At 44.6% G+C, this 14,550-nt stretch overlaps 1 pseudogene; it reads left to right on the top strand.

Moving 5' to 3' along the window:
• Positions 1-62: 62 nt before the first annotated feature.
• LOC138520443 (cytochrome P450 27C1-like) lies at positions 63-1,528 on the top strand (annotated as a pseudogene).
• The last annotated feature ends 13,022 nt before the right edge of the window (positions 1,529-14,550 follow it).

Below are 14,550 nucleotides of genomic sequence, written 5' to 3'. Positions count from 1 at the left end.
CAGGAATCGGATCAGTGTCTTATGCACCATTTCCGGGAACAGACTAAGCTGTGCCCGGTTAGATGTCGGCAGTATATGAGACTATGACAGACCAGTTCAGACCAACAGGAGTATCTCAAGTTGTCATTGCATTGCAGAAACCATTTGCAGCGGTAGTATCAGCAACATTGGCCAGGCGGGTAAAACGGAGTATGCAGCAAGTGGGTATTGATATCGAAGAACATGGCGCTCGCTCAGTCAGAAGGATAATGGTGTCTAAAGCATTCAGCATCTGACGCGTTTGGAGCACATACTGAAGACCTCAGACTGGTTGAATGAGTCCACTTTTAAGAATTTGTATTTTCGGCCAATCGACTAGATATCTTCGTTGGTAGTGAGAAAGCTTTAAACAAGCATAATCCGAGCTTGCGGTTTTAACATAGAATACAGATTTTCCATACCTGACAGAAATGCTCCTGGCTGGTGTTGACACAACTTCGTTCACTTTGTCCTGAGCGTCGTTTCTTTTGGCGAAGAACCCTGACATTCAGCAAGAGGTGTATGAGGAAATTCTTAGGAACCTGGGAAAGAGTCAAGTGCCCATTGCAGAAGATGTCCCAAAAATACCCCTCATCAGAGCTGTTCTCAAGGAAACCCTTCGGTTATTTCCAGTCCTGCCAGGAAACGGAAGGGTGACCCAAGAAGATATGGTCATTGGAGGCTATCTGGTCCCTAAAGGGACGCAGTTTGCTCTGTGCCATTACTCCACATCCTACGAGGAAGAGTACTTCTCGGCGGCGGAAGAGTTCCGGCCAGAGCGCTGGCTGAGGAAAGGCAACATGGACCGAGTAGACAACTTTGGCTCCATCCCCTTTGGTTATGGCCTGCGCAGTTGTATAGGAAGGAGAATCGCTGAGCTGGAAATTCATCTTTCCTTGATACAGCTGCTTCAGAAATTCGAGATCCAAACCTCTCCCAAAACAAAGGAAGTCAAGGCCAGAACCCATGGACTTCTGGCCCCCGGAGGCGACATCAACCTGAGGTTCTGCGACCGGAAGTGAGACTAAGGCCCAAGGGGGTTAAAATGGACTGCTGCCGGGTGAAGAGCTTCACCGAACTGTTGAGGGCTGACCAGTGCCCGGCACCACTGGCGCGGTGCGGATACTCGCCTTCCGCAGACCTGAAACTCATTCTAGATGAAGCCACAAGACATTACTCACTTGTCCTTTTTTTTATAAGTAATAATAATGTTTATGTAAAGCAGTAGTTTGATAGAATGGAATAGAACATTAACTTGCACTTTTTTTTAGACTGCATAGTCTTACAGAGATTTAAAGGCACACATGTGAGCAGCGAAAGACGAGTGTTGAATGTTTTTTTGTTCGTCAGGTGAGACTGATATCCTGGGATATCCCGTTTTTAGAGAGGTCACCATAAAGTGTAAACTGCCCTACCTTTATTCTCAGAATGAGGATATTTGCTCATTGGGCTGTAGTACTGTCAATAAAACGCAATCCCATCTTGTTAAATATTAAAAACAAATGTCAACATGCTAACGTTATAGAAAGTCATGATTCTATTAAAGACACAGAGGCAAAGGATTATCCCACCTGTACAATCGCTATACTGGGAATGTATTCATGAAAAGGATGTGAATACTGTAATTAAGTAAATGTAATGTTTGAAGTCAGATATGCAATTGCCCTCCCAATCTATGGCTAGTCTCGCTGATGTTTACATATCTCAGAGGTCAAGCCGTCAGGATCTTGAACAGATAAAATGGATGGATGAAGAAGTTTCCATGTTTACCAGTTGGCGTGCATAAGGGTAAGAAGTGAAAGGGTAGAGGAAGTTAAGGATGATGATTGATCAGAACGGTCACGTGACGGAATGCACCCTATCAGTTACAAACTACAAAAAAGACACCATTTGTGGGAAATGTAGTTTTTTCTTAATGTTTGTGTTGATTGGCATAGCTGTAAATATGTTGCTCGAGAAGTAAAAGACAGAGTTAAGCATTATGCTTTGCTTCTGTGTGTTTAATAGAATCATGACTTTCTAATATGTTAGTATGGGCAATCTGTATTGTGCAGCATGGAAAGGAGGCCCCACATTATGCATTATTCTTTTCTTTCCAAGCAGCACTAAGGAACTGAATGCAAAAAGGAAAAATATAGTGCCCTTTTTACAATACAAATCCCATAATCCTTTTTTAGGCTTATCCCAGAGTCCACCTTAATCTTTTGTCTGACGTTAAAAACATCTTTCTGGTCCGCACAAAAGAGAGGGGATTTTGGCTGGTGATCACCCGCACGGATCTCAACAGGTTCATCAATTACTGTAACTTCCACATGGAGATGGCTGCACAGATCAGAGCCATGTTGGGTCTGGGAGATGGGTGAGTCAGGTTGCATATAAAGGATGCCTACCCGATGGTCCCAATTTTCAAGGGCTACATGAAATAGCTCACATTTTCATAGGAAGATATGTTTGTTTGTTTTATTATTTATATTGCGCACCAGACCCAGAGGCATTCGGGCACGAAAGCATAAAGAGGGTTGTTAAGCTTAAGTTACAGAGTGGACAGGAAGAGTACAGGTGAGGTTACAATGCTATATGCGTGAGACAACAGGTAGAGCGAGCAGGTAAATACAATAAGTAACAAGAAAGTATGAGGCACATAAATATAGCACATAAATATAGGAAACCATTAAGGTCTCGTAGATACAATAGATCCTAGGATGATGCAGGTTGGGTGGGGTCAGACGTCATGTTCCTTTAGCCGGTGAATGAGACTAGATCTAAATTGCAAGTAGGGTAGATCCTCCCTTAAAGCAGGGGGAAGGGAGTTCCAATATTGTGCTGCTTTGACAGGGAAACTACTCGCACCCGATTTGGTGAGCTTAAATCTAGGTACTAGTAGGAGATTCGAGTTAGCTTTTCTTAGAGGGCGAGAGGCTGTTTGCCTGATGAATCTGTCTGTGAGGTATTGTGGGGCAGCGTGATTAAGGCATTTATGTGTCAGGGATGCAGTTTTCAAGAGGATTTTATCTGTTGTGGAGAGCCAGTTGACGTATCTCCTAAAATCAGATATGTGGGCGTTTTTAGGAAGACTTAAGGCAGTTCTCAGGGCATTGTTTTGAAGAGTCTGGATTTTAGATGTAATTTATTTGTTGCCACCTATATATAAGGCATTACAATAATCCAATTTTGATAAGATTAGGGCGCTCGCTATGGTAATGCAGTTGTTGGATGACAGGAATGGTTTGGCTGCTCTTATTAGCTTACGGGTGTAGGATGTGGCTGAGGCCATAGCATTTATTGTTTGCTGAAGGTGAGCGTGGAGTCTATGTAGAAACCAAGCGTCTTTACTACCTTGGCCTCGGTAATGTTATTGTTGTCGATTATGAGGGAGGTGTAGTTAGGACCTAGTTTCTTAATGTTGGATGGTGTACCTAGAATGAGGAGTTCTGTTTTGTCGTCATTCATGTCATACCAATTTGTAGTTCTCTGTTTTGGACTGGCCTCAGAACTTTGGTGTTTCACAAAGTTGTTGACAATGGTTGCATCTTTCATCAGAAAAAAGGGGTGCTTGGTTGCTGATTTAACAGGACAACAGTCTCATCATGGCCAGGTCCAAGGAAGAAATGCTGAGGCACCTCCGTCTGACTGTACATCTTCTGTTTTGGTTGGAGTCCAGCCCCAATTGGGAGAAATCTGAGATTTCCCCATCCCAAATTGCTCAGTTTCAGGAATTTTCAGATAATTGTTTTTCTCCCAAACATTGACACTTACTGTGTCCAAAGGAAGCAAGAACAAAAAGTAACTCAAGAGAGTTATCTTGTTAGAAGTGGTATCGGTCTGGTTTCTGATCAGGATTGTAGGGCTAATGTCATCCTCGATTCATGGAATGTTCCGGCCCCCGCCTTCATTGCCGGACTCTTAAAAGACTAAAAACTGAGCCTCTAAGAAAAGGTTTGGGCTATTGAAATTGGGTGGTACTTTCATTGTAGGTGTTTGTCAAATCTGGAGGCGTGGAATGGAAGAGAGATTTTTCTTTCCAGCCCAGATATACTTTTAAGAGTTGGATGCAGGTCTGAGAGGATGGATGGATAGGGGTGACTCACGCTGGATTGAGGTGTGGGGGGTCCATGATCCCCTCAGCAGTCCTTACGGCACATACACTGTTTAGAGATACTGGCAGGTTCCTTTGCATTTCACAGTCTCACAAGGAATTACTCTTATTTTGTGCTAAGCATCCTCAGCTGCCCATTATATCAACAAATTAGGAGGGCAAAATCCCAGGGCATTTTAGACCTGCAAGTAAAATCCTGCAAGCTTTGCCTCATGTTTCACATTGAATTTTAAGTTGAGTATTTTCCAGGTACAGAGTGTTCACGTCATTGGGTGGCCAGCAGCCACTGGAAGATGCTCAGAAGTGCTTCCTTTTACATGCAGGATGCCTGGCACTCTTCCCAGATAGACCTTCCTGCCCAGTGTTTCAAAACACTGTTAGAAAGGTTTTTCAGCATGTGACCAGAACCGTTCATGGAGGTGACACATCCCTCCTTCTGGTGTTGGATAAGGGTCCACATTGTGTTTTCCCCCTTTGCAAAGACAATCAGGGCATCGCTGTACATTCTGCAACAGGAGGCCAACATCGTGCTGATAGCCCTTTTGTGGTCGTCCCAGGCTTAGTTTCCCCTGGCACTGTACTTGACCTGGGATGTCCCTATTGCCCAAGTTCAGGGATCTACTTCTGAATTCACTGAGGGATTCCCACCCAATGGTTTCAGCAGATTCTTTTCCACTCAAAGTGTGGCCCATTATGGCAGTAGTGAGATCCAGGGTATTTCAGCATCAGTGTTAGAATTCATCAGCAAATCGAGGGCTCCAAGCACAATTCAAGCATATGAGGGAGAATGGGGAGATTTGGTTTATTGGTGCATGTTCAGGTGACGTCATTCAGGTAGTAAAAAATTTTGATACATTAAAGGGGAAGTTCGCTCAGATGTTTCTCTGTCCCAATGGATCGGGCATCTATTTGTAAACATACTGCAATCAAAGATTCCTATGCATCTTATCTTAGTTTTCCTCACATTTACACATGTGTAAAACAACAGGTTGGGTGCCACAATCTTGTGCTAATCTTATCCGTTGATACATCGCCCTAAATTCAAGTGCAGTCGTGGCAAGAATATCGAACGCCCGCCCCTCAAACTGGCATCACTTGCCCAAATGATATGCTCCGCCTATTTCCATGATGTTCGTGGCCAGAGTAGCCAAGCGTACCCTGTCATCACCCATGGCATAACATTACCTAACACAGAACCAGGAGGATAAACACACACATCCGCTCACAGCGCAAAACCTTTCTTTCTTTTCACAAATAGGAGAAAAAAACACTTATCTTGAAGAAAACAATAGTCTGCAATGTTACATAACCTTTATTTTTCACAAAACGCTCAAAATAGAAGATTCTGTCTGGAAAAAATGTATATCTTTAGGCAATAGAAGTTATAGCTAGTGAACATCACATGCTTCCAAATGTTTTATATAAGATTCTCATGAAACGCTGATTGCTTTCAGTGATCAATTAATCCCTGTGTTCCATTTGTCAAAAGGTAAGGAGTCGTTACACTTTCAAATGCAACGCCTTCACATCAGCTCGTTTTCACATCATAAATGCTTACATGTTGCACATTATTGCTGCCTGGTCCCTGGCTATCGCCCCACATAATGGTAATCACAGAAGCGCCGTTGATTGTTATTGTCCAGTGATGATTGAAGAATCCATCAAACGGGAGCTGGAAACTATGGCAAGCACAGAATGGTAGAATAAAGCTATGTAAATGACAGAATAAAAGAATATATTTCAGTTGCTGTTTTATAATCGAATATACACATTAAGATATGCTATCTAACAAGTTATGTTATAATTCAGTACTGGACGAAAACGAATTAGCATCACCCACATCACACAGAATGAACACAGAGATGTCAAGACGGGTGAGTAGGTCACAAATTATGATGTGAAGGGAAGTCAGTGGAAGTAGTCAGACCACCAAATGGGAGGGAGACCCAGGTGCACCTGTTTTCCATAGCGGCCCCTCCCTGAAACTAAGGACAGAGATAGGAACGTCTTAGGTTGAACCACAGACAGAGGGCATTATAATTAAAGTGGAAAGAGTAGCGAGCAAACAGATAACCCCCAGGGTCCAGGGAACCCAAGGGCACAGGGTAAAGGTTCTGCCCCCACCTTAACACTGACCAGGGATGCGATGGTGGCTGCACACTGGGATATGCCACGGGACAAAGCGGAGCAGACATCATTAGCCTGAACACAGGTTGTGAGTGCAGGCATTGGAGGAGTCATCACCGCAATATAGGCCACCTAATGACCCACAACTCTGCACAGAATGTATGATTGCAAAAAGGCACAAAAAACCGCAAGTGCAACACTCGGGCAGTAAAAGCACGTGGTATAAATATTCTTCAACATAACATACAATGTGCATTCTTTTAATCAAAAAGTACATTACATAATTTCAGGGTATTCCATTCTCTCAATGTCACGATGAACAACCACTCCAAACAATAGATCCGAGAAATAGAAACTGAAGTTTCGTATGTCCACTTTCAAAATAGTGAATGTTATCAATTCTTTGTGGCTATTCGAGATATTGGGCCTGATCACGAGTATGGCGGTGACCACTAAATCTGCCGGTAGCGCTATTACCACCAGATTTAAGGGTCCGCCAAATCAGGGCTTCGGCAGATTTCTCCCCAGCTCTGAGCTGGGGGGAAATCCGCCGAAAATTTGCGCTATTACCGCAGGCGGGAAATCCACCGGTGGTAAGAGCACGAAAATTCCCCAGTGAGCCAAATGGGGAATTCCCGAATATGCTCAGTGGGGAATGGGCAATACCCGTTCCGCCAAACCAGTGATCCCGCACTATTAGCGCTGGGGGGTTTGGCGGTAGGGCTATTAACACCGGCGCTAATAGCACCGGCGTTACCGCCCAACTCGTGATGAGGCCCATTGTGTCCTTCAAATTGTTAGTGCGTTTCATTCAAGGAAAAATAACAATGTCAGCCTGTATTCAGTGATCTAAGCCATAGAGGGTACGTTCTGGAGCAAAAATACTACAAGGGAGGGAAGTGCTAGGGGAGCCAAGGAGGAGAACCTTGGGCTCAGTGCTAGTACAGGCGGCTCTCAAGGGTAGTGGAGCCATGAAGCAGGAGACCACAGGCCAGCGAAGTGGGCTGAAGTTGTGCTGGCATTGCTTGGGAGGATGGTCCTGGGATCCAGTGAGATTCATGATGAATAGGCCACCGGTCATAGCGACAGTGTGGTGATTAACGGTGAAATGAAAGAGGGATGATGCAAAAGCAAAAGAGGGACTTGTGGATGATGAAGAGGGTCTTGAATTCGATCCTTGCAACCACTGGGAGTGCAAATGTTTTAGGGCTGGAGAGATGTGGGCCCTGGGCTTGAGGGCAAGGATAAGTCTTGCAGCCCTATTATGGATTAGCTGGAAGGGGCAAAGGGAGGAAAGAGGGAGATTGAGAAAGAGGCTGTTGCAGTAGTCCAGCCTGGGGAGGACCAGAGCTCTGGATGACATTGAGCTTCTCGGTGAAAAAGGGAAGAATGCCTATGAGGAGGTGGAGTTGGAAGTGGGACTTCTTTGTAAGGCCCATGATGTGAAGCAGAGACCCCGAGTTGTTGGGCCTCACAAGATGGTTGGGGTAACGGGCCCAAAGAGGGTGGCCAGAGGCTAGGAGGAAAAGAGGGCACAGATGTCCCGATGAGGCAATTAGGAACATAGGCCTTTGTGCAATTACAATCTGAATGTGCGCATCTGCGATGCCATCCTGTTCACCAATTTCCATGGCCCTTTCAAAAAACATTTACTCTAGGATGAATGCACCTCCACTTTGTTCAGACAGAAAAAACCTTTTACTGGTCATACTTATTCCCTCTGCATCCCCATATCCACAGATGACATTCCACGCGGTTACCTATGTTTCCATGATTGGAAATATGCATCAAAGTTTAGAACAATGGGCCATATCTCTGTATAATAATTGTCTTTAGCTCAGTTGTTCATGGGTGGTCCCCATAGATACAATTCCCATCAAGTGCACAACCACAACTTCTTCTTGTGTCTTGCGTAACATGAATGGTAAATAAATGTGATCTACCATGTTTGTTTTCTCTCCAATGATGTATGTTGGAACAATGCTGCATCAATGAGCGCCACTTTTCAAGTAGAATTTCTACAGATCCATTACAAGTTTTTTAGCTCCCCCAAAGATGGTTGCTGATAGACTGAGACCACTTTAAATTCTTTTCTGAACCTTTTTTTTTACCAGCAGTTGTGATTCTTTTAGAAATTGATTTTTCAATGTGCCATGTATCTAATTGATGCTATATGTGTGGGAACTGCTCTCGCATGGCCTTTGCTATTCCAACGTGCCTGTCAGCGGCTATCAGGTCTATTTGCATTCCCCTGGATTCCAGAAGTTCGATTGATTTAATGAAACCATGTTTCTCCATGGCAACAGACGATGTACATTCAGACACCTGCACGATGACCAAACTCACTATTTCTTTTACTTTCCATGTCTTGAAAGTGGTAAGTGCAGTATTTGGTGGAAAATCCTGGACTGTCACACTGTCCGTCGCCAGCAAGCATTACCTGTGAGTGTACTGTCAACTGATAACGGTTCAAATTTCCAGGCCTGACTAATTGCGGGGAACAAGAAATCCTTATGATAGTTGTAGTACTGTCATGATGCCCGCTCCCGGGGAGCCGGTTCAAGCCCGGCGTCTCCGAAAGCGGACATCCAGTCCCCAAGGAAGGACCCAGCAACCCCATATAGGGGCCCTTTGGACAGTGTCCTGGCGCCTATGGCGTCAGGCTCATAAAAGACATCAGTCCTGGCGCCATAGGCGCCAGGCTCATTATGGGAATGCTTGGTTGCACTTACCTGATGCAGACCATGCTGCAGGATCCCGGCCTCCTTGAGGCCTGAAAGGAACTACTTTACCTGTGGGACTAATTTACCATCAGGGCGTGGTCGGGGAAGGATACATACCTGATTGGAGGAAGGATACATACTTGGAACTTCTTCCAAGGCTATTTAAACCCCACCCGAACAGCCACACGTGCTTCGCGTTGTTCTGCATCTAGCAGCTGGACGCTCACCGTGTCTGCTCCTGCATCCTGACTTCTGCCACGCCTGCCAGCATCCTGGATCACCTGCAAAGGAAGAGAAGAAGAGAACAGAAGAAGGAAAAGTCCTTACCTGCTAAATCCGCATCCCGGAGACATCTCGCCGACAATCCTGAAAAGGAAGACTTTAATTTAAAAGCTCATTGCGTCGATCGCTGCAGCGCCGCATTCCACTCACCTTTACAGAGCGCCTCCATGTTCAGCAGCGATCATCCGGATTCGCAGTCACGCCCCAGCGCCTAGGGAGAAAAAGACCATAACAAAAGGTGAGAGAGGGAAGGGAATAAGGAAAGCTAAATCTCCATGTTAAGACTTACCTGTTGATTCATTCCCTCTTCATTTCGGGTCCGCGCCGCATCCTGCCATTTCCGGACCCCGGCCCCTAAGGGGAAAAAGAGACATCAGCGTTAATGAGCGAATGAAAAGACATTACCAAAAAACTCTCATTAAAGACTTACCTGATTTCTACAAGGATTTCACCTCTCATCTCGGGTCGGTGCCTGTTCCCCGGAATTCCGTACCCCGGCCCCTATGGGGAAAAAGACACTAGCATTAGTACATTAATGCATGGACACAAGGGGAACCTCTTATCAAAAAACTTACCTGGAAGCCAAGCAAGTTTGGTTCTCACCAATCCGAAAATCCAGTGAAGTAACTGGACACCAACGCGCCCCTGCATCAGAAGCAGGATGGAGAGCTCGCCCTTCCAGACCCTAAGGTGAGACGCTACGAGAAATCACAGAAGGGTTTCAAGGAGGGTAAGAGGGGAAAGTGGGAGGCCGATTGCATTACCCCGCAGACAGTTAATCCCCTATTTTCGCCTACAGAAGGATACTTCTGCGAGCCAGACAAGCCAGCTTTGGGTGCCCGGTCCAGTCCGTCTTCCGAACCCTGCGCATCACCTTAGAAGAGGTCACAGCAGCACGAACCAGGCCAGCGCCTCCGTGGGAGTCAGGTGAGCGTAACAGAACGTGAAGCCTTCCTACAAATTCCCACCCAGGCGCTATCGAAAGTTCTGAGACTGATCAGTTGGCCCAATTACTGGGGGAATTACGGGCCGAAGTACATGCTGCTCGTCAAGAGACTAATGCCCTCAGGAGGGAATTAATAATATCAAAGGAGAGAACTGATGACCTGGCCAGACAGCTTTTGCAAGGTCAAGCTGGGCAAACTCCTCTACCCGGTTCCGGAGGGAACCCCGCTCCTGTGGTTTCCAGTAGCCCTGTGCAGATGAATCTACCTGGAAACTTGCCGCTGGCCCCATCCGAACGCTTTGCTGAACAAAAGCATTTTTACTGTGTATAAACCCAGCAAATTTCTTTTCCACTCAAAGAAACATATGTACATATCTACAAATAGTACTTACTTTACGCACATAAACATTTCAACATATTAGAAATTACAATGCTATTCAGATGTGATGATAAATGATATTTCAGATTATGTAATGTATACCTCTGTTCTATGTGCCTCTTAAATTTCGACCTCCCTTGGACAAAGCTGGTACATTGCTTGGACAAAACATTAATTTAAAAAAAGTGAATTGTCAACCACATTTGATTGTACAATCTTTGATCTCATATAGTACTTCTCGACAAAGTTGTTTTAAATAATTGTTGATCTGAAATGATAAGGTTAGTCGCTGTAAAACAATTTGAAAATTCTTAGCATGATCACGTCAAACACTTCGAACATGTGACATTTTCAACATATATATTATACATTTCACCTCATAACGTTCTGAGATGTCACATGGAGTTGATGTGATATCATCCTGCACAACATAGTGATTAAAATGTTGCCTCCCAAATTAGTTTGTGCTGTAAGGTTTTCTTTTTAATGTATTCTGCTTTGGGTAGGAAGTTAAATGTTATTAACAAAAACAGAAAACGTTCATACAGTGAAAGGTTAGATGCATTTCAGTTTCATAGTTTGTTTTTGGGGAGGTTTTACTTTGATTGCTGCATGTCTATGGGCGATAAATAGAGCAAGGTTGTTGATTGAATTTTTTGCACTTTTCTAACAGTATTGTACATTTTCTGAAAAATAAAACACTTATGTTAATTTCAAACCAAATAAAGTAGATCCACAACTACCAATGAAACTCAAATTCTAACTACGCATATGTCATACTGCGTACTGGTTTCAAAAAAGGAAGGGTTTGTCGTTGAAGTTCCAGCATCCCCCTATAACATAGCAACTGTTTTAATACGGATGTAAAAGCAAAATTAAAAATAAAATATCTGATGCAGATGATGGTCCATATTGAGAGACACTCCAACACAACACTTTGTGTCAATAACTAATATCATAGATAATCTTCAATATGTTTCAATTCGAAGTAGGCTACATGCATGTATTGTTCAGTCACATATAAAAGATTAGTATACAATAATTACTTGATAGGTGAGTGATGTTGCTGTTGACTCCTGAATAGTTATCGATGATGAATCTTGCACATTTATTTTCTGCATATAAACAGGAAAGTGTTTTTATTTACACTTTTCGAGGAACAAGGTGTCTTGGCATTTCCATGGAAACATGCCAATAGATTGCGCACAGAGGACGTTGACATGAGACGTGCATTGGCGTTGTGAAAAGGGGCGTAAGCGTCCAGTGATGTCAGTTTGAGAGGCGGGCATTCTATATTCTTGCCGCAAGGGCACTTGAACTTAGGGCTATGTATCAACGGATAAGATTACCACAAGATGGCGGCGCCCAACCCGTTGTTTTTGCATGTGTAAATGTGAGGAAAACTAAGGTAAGATGCATAGGACATTTTCTTAAGATCGATTACAATATGCTTAAAAATACATGCCCGATCGATTGGAACTATACAATTTCTAAGTGAACTTCCCCTTTAATTTCTGACTCAGCTTTGCGCACAATTCACTTGTACAAATATGCAATATCTTTGTTTCCTGGGCTGTTGGATGGTTGGTCTAATGAGGTGTGAGGTTTCGACTTTTGCCATCTTAATGGGATGTGGAATGGTTGTGTCTGTTTGGGAAGAGTGGGGGGATAATTAGAGACTTTGCCTGCAGGAGTTGTCATACTGCTGTGTAAAATCAAAGGAAAGATGATTACACAGAAGCCACCTCCATGCCATCAGTACATACTCAGATCTACTTCATATATTGCTAGGAGCCATTTAGATTAGGCATCCCTTCTTCCAGTGGTGGATGGGTGGAGTGGAAGGCATAGTTTGGAAGTTGGGCAATGGATGGCTGGTTATTTTATGCTTATCTCTTTAATGCCAATAACCTTTCTTGCTCTCAGGATCTATGCCTTTGTCACTTCCATCACACAGAAGTGCTTAGAGGAAAGAACTGAGAAGGCTCTGAGGATATGTTGGCCAGTTCTTTGAGTAGCTTCCTTTTGTCTGTCAACCTCTCAATGAGCCACTTATGAAAGCTTTAGCAAATCAAGAGGGTCCTTACTTCACAAAGCAGTAAAGGCATGCAATGGGTCCTATGTGAACAAATATTTTGCATGTGAGCATCTGGAGACTGCCACTGGGTGGTAGTGGTGCGCAGTATAAATCAGCATAACATAACGTTAATAATGCTATAATGCTTTCTGAATATTACCTTCTCAATATCACCTTTCAACTTAATAACGCCATTTCCCTCACGTATTGCCCTTTTTGGGCAGGTGACCATCTTCCCCCCTTCCTGTACTCCCAGCTTTCCTGCCCCGTTGTGAGAAATTCGACCAACCGCACGGTGAGTGTGCGCTCGCCTGGGCTTTTTTGAAATTTTAAATGAAATTGGATGTTGGTAGATCAACCTCTGGAAAATGTGTGGGGCTAATCTGAACACATTTTCCTATGCTCACTGGATGACACAAGTTTTAGACCTGTGTACTCTGGGTGGATACAGCCTACAGGCACAGTCCTCCCGTCATATTTAGTTGGGATCTGACAGGTGTAGTACACAATGCATCTCCAGAAAGGTGAAGGCCAAACCTTCCACTTGCCATGGCAAGCCTAATTAACTAAGAAGGCTGCATGGTTCCACCCTGTCCTTTTTTTTAGCCCTGTAGTTTGTGGCAGCATTTGCATACTAATCAGAGTTTAATTCAAACAAGCCCGCATGCGGCCTGGCTGCAGAGGCTAACAAAGGAGACAGGAAACCCCAAAAACCTTTCATATGCACTGTGTCAACCTGAAACCAACTCCTGCCCTCAATATTGATTAACAGTAAAAAGTCATGTCTGGGACTGCGTGTTTACAGTAGTCATCCCTGCAGGGGCACCCCATGCAGAAGGTACGAGAATGTGGTTTGGCGCAGACAGAAAGTCTGGTCTTGCTGCAGCTTCCACAGAGAGCTCCATTAACCAGAGAGACCTTTTGATCCACAACAGACAGGAAGATGGGTAGAAATTAGTATTACATGTTTTCATCCCTTTACCTTTTCTGTTGCAAAGCACTCTGGTTATGACCTCACGCATACAGGAGATTGTTGGTGGGGACCCAGGATTGGTTCATTAAGGTAGGCTTAGCCTACACCAATCCCTGTGGTCCATTTGGCTTTAAAAGAGGGTCCAAACCATCTTTTGGCAGATCATCTGAAGGCTTCACGAGAAGCAGAAGGAAGAACTCTTCATTGGACCCTGGCTGAAGGTACAGTCTGCCTTACATCTTCGGCCAGTGAAGAAAGGCCAGGACCTACAAGTGGGAAGCAAGATCCCTCATCTAAACATCTGCCAGGGAACAGAGGGAAATACAGAATCCAGAGGACCCTACAGCAGCACCTGAACTGGTACCCAGCTAGCACACAGCATGCCCTGCTACGCTCTGCAGCAAGCTTCCTATGTGGGAAGTGCTACAGTGGCTCTGAACCAAACTAAGGACAAGGCAGCTGCCTGCAACACTCTTCTCAGCTTTGGGCCATTCACCTTAAAGGGTGACACCATCCCACTGAAGAATCTAGGGAAAGTTAATTGACAAGCATCTACCGACATCCACCTGACAGGACACTTTCGAGTCAGTCGAGCCCCTCAAGTTGCAATCGGCTGCACTGCTGACTGTTGTCACGCTGCAGTCGCTAAAGCCGTCTGAAACGCCTCGACCAGTGCTTCAAAATCACCAACCAGCACTGAGACAACAATGCCTGATCCTGAGCCGCCGTGCAGGCCAGCCTGCAGCCGTCCATCCGAACTGCCTGCCACCTGATACACGCAGCTGTCTCCCGTCTTAAACTCTGTCGCAGAATCTTCGAGGTGCCTGATACCGGTGCAACCCTGTTGAGCACCAAGAACTCCTACAGCACAAGGTACATTGTGGTTCTATCCCCCTGGCCCTTCTCCGAAGGCCCCTAGACATTATATG

The sequence above is a fragment of the Ambystoma mexicanum genome, chromosome 13, assembly GCF_040938575.1.
Source record: "Ambystoma mexicanum isolate Mex_15411 chromosome 13, UKY_AmexF1_1, whole genome shotgun sequence".
In the NCBI taxonomy this organism is placed as follows: Eukaryota; Metazoa; Chordata; class Amphibia; order Caudata; family Ambystomatidae; genus Ambystoma; species Ambystoma mexicanum.
Note: the sequence above shows the minus strand (reverse complement) of the source record. Positions and strands in the feature narration are given on the sequence as shown.